This window comes from Bos grunniens, chromosome 27, assembly GCF_055505025.1.
Source record: "Bos grunniens cultivar Pamir isolate PY7600 chromosome 27, Bosgru_T2T1.0, whole genome shotgun sequence".
In the NCBI taxonomy this organism is placed as follows: Eukaryota; Metazoa; Chordata; class Mammalia; order Artiodactyla; family Bovidae; genus Bos; species Bos grunniens.
Window position 1 is genome coordinate 7,909,353 of NC_141191.1, and position 8,868 is coordinate 7,918,220.

The 8,868-nt window shown below is 37.7% G+C and overlaps 1 long non-coding RNA gene across 1 annotated transcript; it reads right to left on the reverse strand.

Moving 5' to 3' along the window:
- Positions 1-6,593: 6,593 nt before the first annotated feature.
- On the reverse strand, positions 6,594-8,320 carry LOC147343474 (uncharacterized). The gene is made up of 3 exons (XR_015156228.1): positions 8,186-8,320; positions 7,932-8,006; positions 6,594-7,011 (listed from the first exon to the last, which is right to left on the reverse strand). It is a non-coding gene; the product is annotated as an uncharacterized LOC147343474 (long non-coding RNA).
- Between the last annotated feature and the right edge of the window lie 548 nt (positions 8,321-8,868).

Here is an 8,868-nt window from a genome sequence, read left to right on the forward strand (position 1 = left end):
ACGGTTGGAGGAAGTTTTTGGGAAAATGGCAAAGGGCCAGAAATACCCTGGCTTGGTGCGTTGTGGGCAGAAAAACATCTCCTGCCTTTGGTTATGTCCAGCGTCAAGATTTAATAATAAATATTAAGGATGTTGCTTGAGAAAATGGGTTATGGGATAAGTACATGGGTCACTTAGAATGCACTGTCCTTGAAATATTTTTACTGATTAGATGTTAACCCCGTACACACTCTGCTGGCTGTATACTCCCAGCTCTTTGTTCCTGTTCCTATAAGAAGGCTTGACTGCAGAAATAAACTTGTCAGTCCTTGCAAGAGACTGTCCAAGTGTCATTCTTTCAGGTTCATTGTTTCCAAGTCCCTGGGAGAAAATCCCCAACAAGTGGCACCCGAACAGGGACTTGAAAAAAAGGCTGAACAAAGCGATGAGCCCCTGCAGAAAAAGGTAAGCAGGATGGGACCACCTAACAGTAAAATTCCTTTCATTTCTATAATGCATCATTTTTTAAAAACAAAACGGTGTTAATGTTTCAGGAGATCAATTGAACGACTGCTATCATATTTTACTGGAACAACTCATGGTTCCCAGAAGAGGGGACACTCAATCTAGACATATAGAAAAGGGTTAAAAATAATGTTTTGTGAACATATCAGCAAGGGTTACATGGTAACTCATACGGGCTATCATAAAACAAATTGAAGGACATAGCGTTGATTTGAAAGTAAAAACTATTCAATCTTTACATAAATATAAGCTTAAAGAACAAGATATGCAAAGTGCTTTAAAATATAAAATTGTTATACTCAATCAGACACAATCCTTAGAAAAACAACTTAGAGACATATATATATATATATATATATATATATATATATATACACAAGATATGTCAAAACTGAAGCCACTTAGAACGGAGGTCATTTCATTCAACAGACAGCCCAAATCTGAGGTTTTTCCTTCTGCTCCGCCTGTAACAACAATTGCTAACTTTGCTCGTACTAATCATTTCACTCCTCCTCGGGAGATGCCTGCTTGCACTTTTGCTTTCCCAATGCAATTTAATCAACCTGCCCAAGACCAAAATACTTGGGCTAATCTAGATTTTGACATATTGTCTAGCTTTAAGAAAACATGCACTCTGTATAGACCTACTTCTCCTTACTGTATAAAATTTCTCAGAAGATGGGCTGACCATTGGATGCCATATGATTTTTTTTCAAGTAACTAAGATGGTTTTAAATCCTCAACAATTACTACAGTGACAAATATAAGTTAATGATGAGGCCTGACAGCTGATGATTGACCAGCAATCTCATGGTAACCCTGCCAATTTAACCTATGATATACTCACTAGAACAAGAGCCATGGCTGATAGGATTGCACAATTAGCTAATATTACCCCTCAGATGTTACATTTCATTAAAAAAAAAAAAACTGCCTACAGGACATAAACAAAGGTTGATAACACTAACTCTGATGGTTCATTTTCAAGATTATTCAAGGACATGAAAAAGAATATTCTTAATTTATAAAAAAAATTAAAGGATATAATTGAAAAATCTATTAAGGATATGACTTTATAAAATATTATTTTAAAACAACTTGCTTTTGAAAATGCTAATGAGGAATGTCAATCCATGCTCAGACCAATTGGAGAGACTGGCTCTCTCATGAAATATTTAAAAACATATAGAAATATCGGATCTATGTTCCATAAAACAAAATTGGCAACATTGGAAACCTTTAATATACAAAAAGCTACTAATGCCAAATGTTTTAACTGTGGGAAGCCCAGCCATATAAAAAAACAATGTCACATGTCAACACAGGCCAGAAAAAATAATACTACTTCTAATAAAAAAAGACCCCCAAAAATATGTCCAAGATGTAAAAAGGGGTTCCATTGACTAAATGAATGTCATTCTAAATTTGATAAAGATGGAAACACTTTAAACCCTGGTACACAACAAAAACAACAGGAAAACTAATAAAGGGGCGATCTTCTAACCCCACTACAAAAGGAAGACCTAGCGTTATGACACTACAAACAGCTACACCTAAAAATGCTTGTATTGATATACCTAATTCTTATGATATGGAACTAATAAAATTATACAACCGCCACAAAATTCCCACTAGATACTATGGCCCAATTCTACCCAGGACAATGGGACTGATTTGGGGACATAATAGCTGCACAATGAGAGGTTTAATGGTATTGACTGATGTTATGGATAAAGATTATAAAAGAAAAATACATATTATGGTAAATGTTATGAAAATAAAAAATGTATACTTACAAAAAAGGGAACATTTTACACAATTATTACTTTTGCCATATGTCAAACCAATAAAGGCATCTGATAAAGTTCGGCAGGGAGGCTTTAACAATACCAACCTTACTGCTACACTCTCCACCTTATTAAAAAAAAAACATCAAAAACCCATGCTTACTTTACACATACGGGGAAAAAAATTTCACATACATGTTAGATACCAAAACTAACATTTCAATCATTAGAGCTACAAAATGTCCCCTTGACTGGGGCAAGGTTATGGCTCCTTCTAGACTATTAAGAATAGATAAAGCTGATGCCACACAAACTTTTGTCAATATATCCTATTCACAAGTGTATGGCCCTAATCAAATTGTAGCTTATCTTAAGCCATATATTACTAATATCCCTATCAATTTATAGAGATGGGATTTTCTTGAACAAACAAAAGCCACAATTTCTTTAAATGAACCTTTTTAATGGGGGGCATTGAGTTAACACAACTGCCTCTCGATTGGAAATCTGATACCCCAATATAGACACCTCAATGGCCCCTAACTAAAAAAAAAAATTGACAACTCTTATACAATTAATAAATGAACAATTACAAAAAGCTCATATAGAACCTTCATTTTCCCCATAAAATTCCCCTATTTTTATAATAAAAAAATGGCAAATGTTGATAGATTTAAAAAATGTTAATAATACCATGTTACCTATGGGGCCCTTACAACCCAGATTGCCCTCCCCTTCTATGGTACCAAAAAGATGGTCTATAGTTATTATTAACTTACAAGACTGCTTTTTAACAATACCTCTACACCCTAAAGATAAAAAACTTTTTGCCTTTTCAATTCCTTTTATAAATCACATGGCTCCTGTTAAAAATTTTCAATAAAAGTTACTACCTCAGAAAATGATAAAGTCTCCTACCATTTGCCAATATCTCATATCTGTTTTATTACAAACTATTAGAGATAAATTTCCTACTACATTTATAATTCATTACATAGATGATGTACTTCTCTCTATGAAATCTGAACTCTGTTTACAACAGTTATATAATAAAGTTTCTACTACTCTTCAAAATCATGGCCTACCTGTTACACCAGATAAAATTCAATAAAAAACACCCTTTAATTATTTAAGACATGTTATAAAAAAAATCTAAAATCAAACCTCAAAAAACTCAAATTTCTATACAATCTCTATGCACGCTAAATAATTTTCAAAAATTACTAAGAGATATTAATTGGCTACAGCCATCTGTTGGCATCCCCACCTATGCCTTACAAAATCTATTTAAAATTTTAGAGGGATCCCCTGACCCTAATAGCCCTAGACAACTAACAAAAGAGGCCAAAAAAAAAAAAAAAAAAAAAAAAAACTGGCCTTAATGAAAAAACACATTCAACAATCTTTTTCGACTCGGCTAGATTATGATCAACCAACCAGTTTCTTTATATATATTCCCCACTAAACATTTGCCCACTACAATTATAACTCAACATAGCCCAATAAAATGGGTATATTTACACACTAAACAGTCTAAAAAAATTGTATCATATTTTGAGAAAATAGGATACTTAATTATGTCAAAAAAAACCCCATATACAAACTTTGACTAGATTTGATCCATATACAATACATGTTCCCCTAACAACAACAAAAAAAAATTACAAATTGCCTTACAATATAACTTGATCATACAAGTGACATTAAATGATTTTCAAAATGTTATCTCATTTCATTTGCCAAAAAGAAAATTATGAGACTTTCTACAATGTACTAAATTCATTATAACTAATATCATTACATCCCAGCCTATTTCCAATGTACCCACCTATTTCATTGATGACAGCAAAAAAGACATAACAAAGATTGTTGGCCCTGATATAAAAAAAAAAAAAAATACCCACTACCGATTCTTCAATACAAAAAATTAAATTACATACTTTATATGCTCTTTTGTTGCTTCAACCATTATCCTTCAACATATATACTGATTCCAAATACCTTAATTCCCTTTTTCTGATTTTGTTACTGCCTTTTTATACAACCTAAATAAAAAATTATATACTCTCTTTACACAGACTCAAACTTTAATTTGCTCACATACAGAACCTTTCTTTATTACACATATACATGCTCATTCAAGTTTACCTGGCCCTCTGGTTACAAAAAATTATGCTACTGACAAGCTCATAGCCCTCGTTTTTATGCCTGCCAATGACAAACATGCTAATCTTCATACCAATGCTAACAGATTACACTCTAAATACCGTATTACTCTCACTAAAACACGACATATTATTAAAACCTGTGATGTCTGCACCCCTCTACATTTACAGACTATGATTTCAGGAGTTAATCCACTAAAACAACAACCTAATTCCCTTTGACAATATGACTTCATGCACTGCTCCTTAAAAAAGTTTTCTTTGCTTTTTGTCTCAATAGATACATTTTCCAACTTTATCTAGACAATACCTATCTCTTCAAAATCCAACAAACACGCCATTTCCACACTCTTACTCACCTTCCCCATTATGGGGATTCCTTCAGTCCTGAAAACAGACAATGGACCTACATTTACCTCACACTCATTTCATTCATGACCACAGGAAAAACCATAGCCTTGACTAGACGAACCTTTGTTGGCAAAATAATGTCTCTGCTTTTCAATATGCTATCTAGGTGGGTCATAACTTTCCTTCCAAGGAATAAGCGTCTTTTAATTTCATGGCTGCAGTCACCATCTGTAGTGATTTTGGAACCCAGAAAAATAAAGTCTGACACTGTTTCCACTGTTTCCCCATCTACTTCCCATGAAGTGATGGGACCGGATGCCATGATCTTCATTTTCTGAATGTTGAGCTTTAAGCCAACTTTTTCACTGTCCACTTTCACTTTCATCAAGTGAAAGGCTTTTTAGTTCCTCTTCACTTTCTGCCATAAGGGTGGTGTCATCTGCATATCTGAGGTTATTGATATTTCTCCTGGAAATCTTGATTCCAGCTTGTGTTTCTTCCAGTCCAGCGTTTCTCATGATGTACTCATCCTACATTTATGCAATTAATCAGAATCCACAAAGTGAAGCTTATTGAAGGTTATTATGATGGCCTTCCTACAACCAGAAGTAAACTAGTCTTACCTTATACCGATACTAATATCATCCCTAATGGTATCCATGGGGAAAAAATAAGACTAGAGATATTCAGTGTGGTGTTTGAGTTTGTATGTGGTGAAATTAAAGTTGGGATCAGGAATCCGACTCTAGATACTGAATTCTTTATTACTGCAGGATGTTCTACTGGTCTCCTTCCTCAAGGATTAAGTATTAGAATCAAGTGAAAATTATTATACATTTTAAAAGAATGATAATTTGGCTCATGACTTTCCATACACTAGTGATAATCTAGAAATTAGGATTTAAAAATATTTTTATATTGACCAAGTTGATTTTAAAATACCCTGTAAAGGGAAAACTTGCAAGAATAAGCAGGATAATTTTTATAAAGAACAAAGCAGTGACTTTCATTACAGTTATTATAATTTATGATGATGCTGAGGCTTGAAATATGTGACTTTGGCTGAGGAAATAAAAAAAATAAAAACCTGAGGCAAAACAAAGAAGCCAGAAAGAGTACACTGGTTGTTCATCTGCTAACCTGTTCTGAATTTTCTTTAATTATTCATGATTGAAAGTCAAGTGAAAGTGTTAGTTGCTAAGTGGTGTCTGACTCCTCCTGACCCCATGAACCCCACGAGGCTCCTCTGTCCATGGGATTTCCTAAGTAAGAATACTAGAGTGGATTGCTGTCTCCTCCTCCAGAGGTTCTGTCCAACCCAGAAATCTATATAGCAGGCCGATTCTTTACCATCTGAGCCACCAGGGAAGCCCACTCATCACTGATTGGGACCCAGTTATAGAACTGGTCCTCGTCACATCACCACAATGCCAGTCACACTCTTTTCCCCGTGAGATTGTTCTGGTTTTCGAAGAATGATTGTGTCTCTTGTCCTTCCTCTTTTTCTCCTGCTTCCTGGGCACCTTGCATCCTGTCTCCGTCCTCCCACCCTAAACCTGCTCTGTAAACTGCAGAAAGCTGTGGTCCTGTCAAGGCCTGCTCCCTCCCCAGAGGGAGGAGAGTGACACCTGTATGGAGAGGCAGCCTACTCAGCAAACTGCAGACGGGGCCACGCCTTGGACAAGACAAGTGAACAAAGAAGACACAGAATGATCTCACCTCTCTCAGGACTCCAGCCTCAGGTCAAAGTGGCTTAAGGGTCACATTTGCTCTGTGAATGAAAACACTGTTGCAACATTTGTGTTTAGTTGCTCAGTCTTGCCAGTCTCTTTGCAACCCCATGGACTCTAGCCTGTCAGGTTCCTCTGTCCATGGAATTTTCCAGGCAAGAATTTAAAGCATAATAACTGTCTCCCTCCCACTGCCTACCCTGCCATGGAAAACAACATCAGTCCTAATGATAAAACATTCGATTGTGTAGATTTGAGAAGTGTATGCTTTTATTTGCACAAGAGGAGACCTGCTCAGGGTCTCTCACCGGGTTCCTCAGCTGGGCTGCCTCCATCAGCTCGACTTTATTTTGCAGCAAACGGTGGATGCCCGGCAGGGTCCTCTGAAGGGCTCACAGCTCGGCGTCCCTTGCTTCAGGCAGATTCCACCCTGAAGATGGCAGGGTCTTTCAATATTGAGTGCCCTAGTACTGTCTGGAAAAGGAAAAGACATTTATATGAAGCCTCATGGAAGTCTCATGAGGAAATCTGGGGTCTCACAATCTGACTGGGATTCCCTTCTTTCCCAGCTAAACACCAATAGCAAACATCCCCCTCGTATCCTCACCCTCTGTTCTGATGTAAGATGTCAGTGTTGCTGATGAACCTGGTTCGAGAAGATACCACGTATGGGAGAAACTAGGCCACTGAGATACCACCCTGAGCCTGTGCCCTGGAGCCTGGGCTCCATAGTGAGAAGCCCCTGCAATGAGAAACCTGTGCCCTGCAACTGGAGAGTAGCCTGCAGTCTCCAAAACTAGAGAAAAGCCCGCGCAGCAACAAAGACCCAGCACAGCCAAAAAATCTATCTATCTATCTATCTATCTATCTATATCTCTATATATTTCCTTCCTGCCACAGAAACACCTGGGTGTTAACTGCAGGGTCAGTAACCACTGCCCCATGTGCCTCACCAGTCACCCCACCTCCCCATCATGCAAAACCCACCCAGCTCTCACAGGCTCGTCAGATGGAAGCCTTGTCCATCAGAACTCAAGGTCACACCGTAACATGTGGAAAGAGGTCTCCGGTCCAGGCCTGAATAAAGGAAGTTTGTCTCATACTGGGTTATACCAGTCAAGTGATTCAACTGATTTAGTTCACAAATCATCCAGCTCATTCCAGGGAAAGGAGAGGAGGGAGAAAGTTACCACCAATAAGACATTTAAGGTCATGAAGATGCAACAACATGCTTTGGAAAGAATTCTCTAATCACTCAATGCCTACTTTTGCGTGTGGAAGTGACCTACTAGTAGCTCTGTCATGCTTTACTTTCTGATGATGGTTGACTTAGGGAAGGAAAAACCTAGTAATGATAAGAAAGGGCATCGTGGCTTGTATTTACCAGGCAATACCTGGAAGAGGATCGAGAGAGTGGTGAGGAAGACATGGAGGAGCCTCTCTGTCTCGGAACGGAGGTCCTGGAAGGCCTGGTGGGAAGAATCAAGGACACAGTCAGAAGTCCAAGGAGCTCAGGGCCTCCAGGACCAGAGCAGACACGACCTCCTACCCTGGGGCCCTGCGTCTGCCTCGGCAGGAGGAGTGTGACTGCTCTGTCCTTTCTGGCTCCCTGAGCCCCAGCTGTCACTCGCCTTGGGTTCACTCAGACCTGGGGTTTGAGATATGGGGTTGAGGCCCTCCTGTGCCCACATCTATGGAGGCGGCATCCCCGTGAGGCAGAGGCTGGAGCATCCAAAGCCAGTGGTAGGGCAGGAGTCCAGCTGTTACAAAAGAAGGGTAAGGCCAGCCCCTTGCGGGTGAGGAGGTTCATTGGAAAAGATTTAGAGCACAGTTGATTGGATCTTCAGGGCTACTTGAAAGGAAGATCCAGAATCATGGTGGGTTATAATCTTCCTAGAGAATCCACCTTAAAGGAAGAAAGAGTTTGTATTGGTTAAAAATTAGTGGAGAAATAAACCCAATTATTTCTAGAATTTTAATTTTAATGTTTACTTTCATTTAAATCTATCACAGTTTTTCTCATTATAAAAAATAATACACATCAGAAAGTTTCAACTAAAAACACCCAAAATTTCAGGTCATAAGTAAATGCAAAATGAAAGATTTTTAAAAAACCCATAGGCCAACCTTCAGTTATAAGTACTACCTACAATTCAGAATATTTCAGCTCTTTTCCTTTGCAAATGAAATTGTGTAAATATTTATTTTTAATGTAAAACATAGTATCTTACTTCACACTCAATGCCAGTGTGTTTTTACTACTTAAATATTATCTTGGAAAAATTTTATATCTGTTCAAATGAATTTGCCTCATAAATTTGTATGACTATA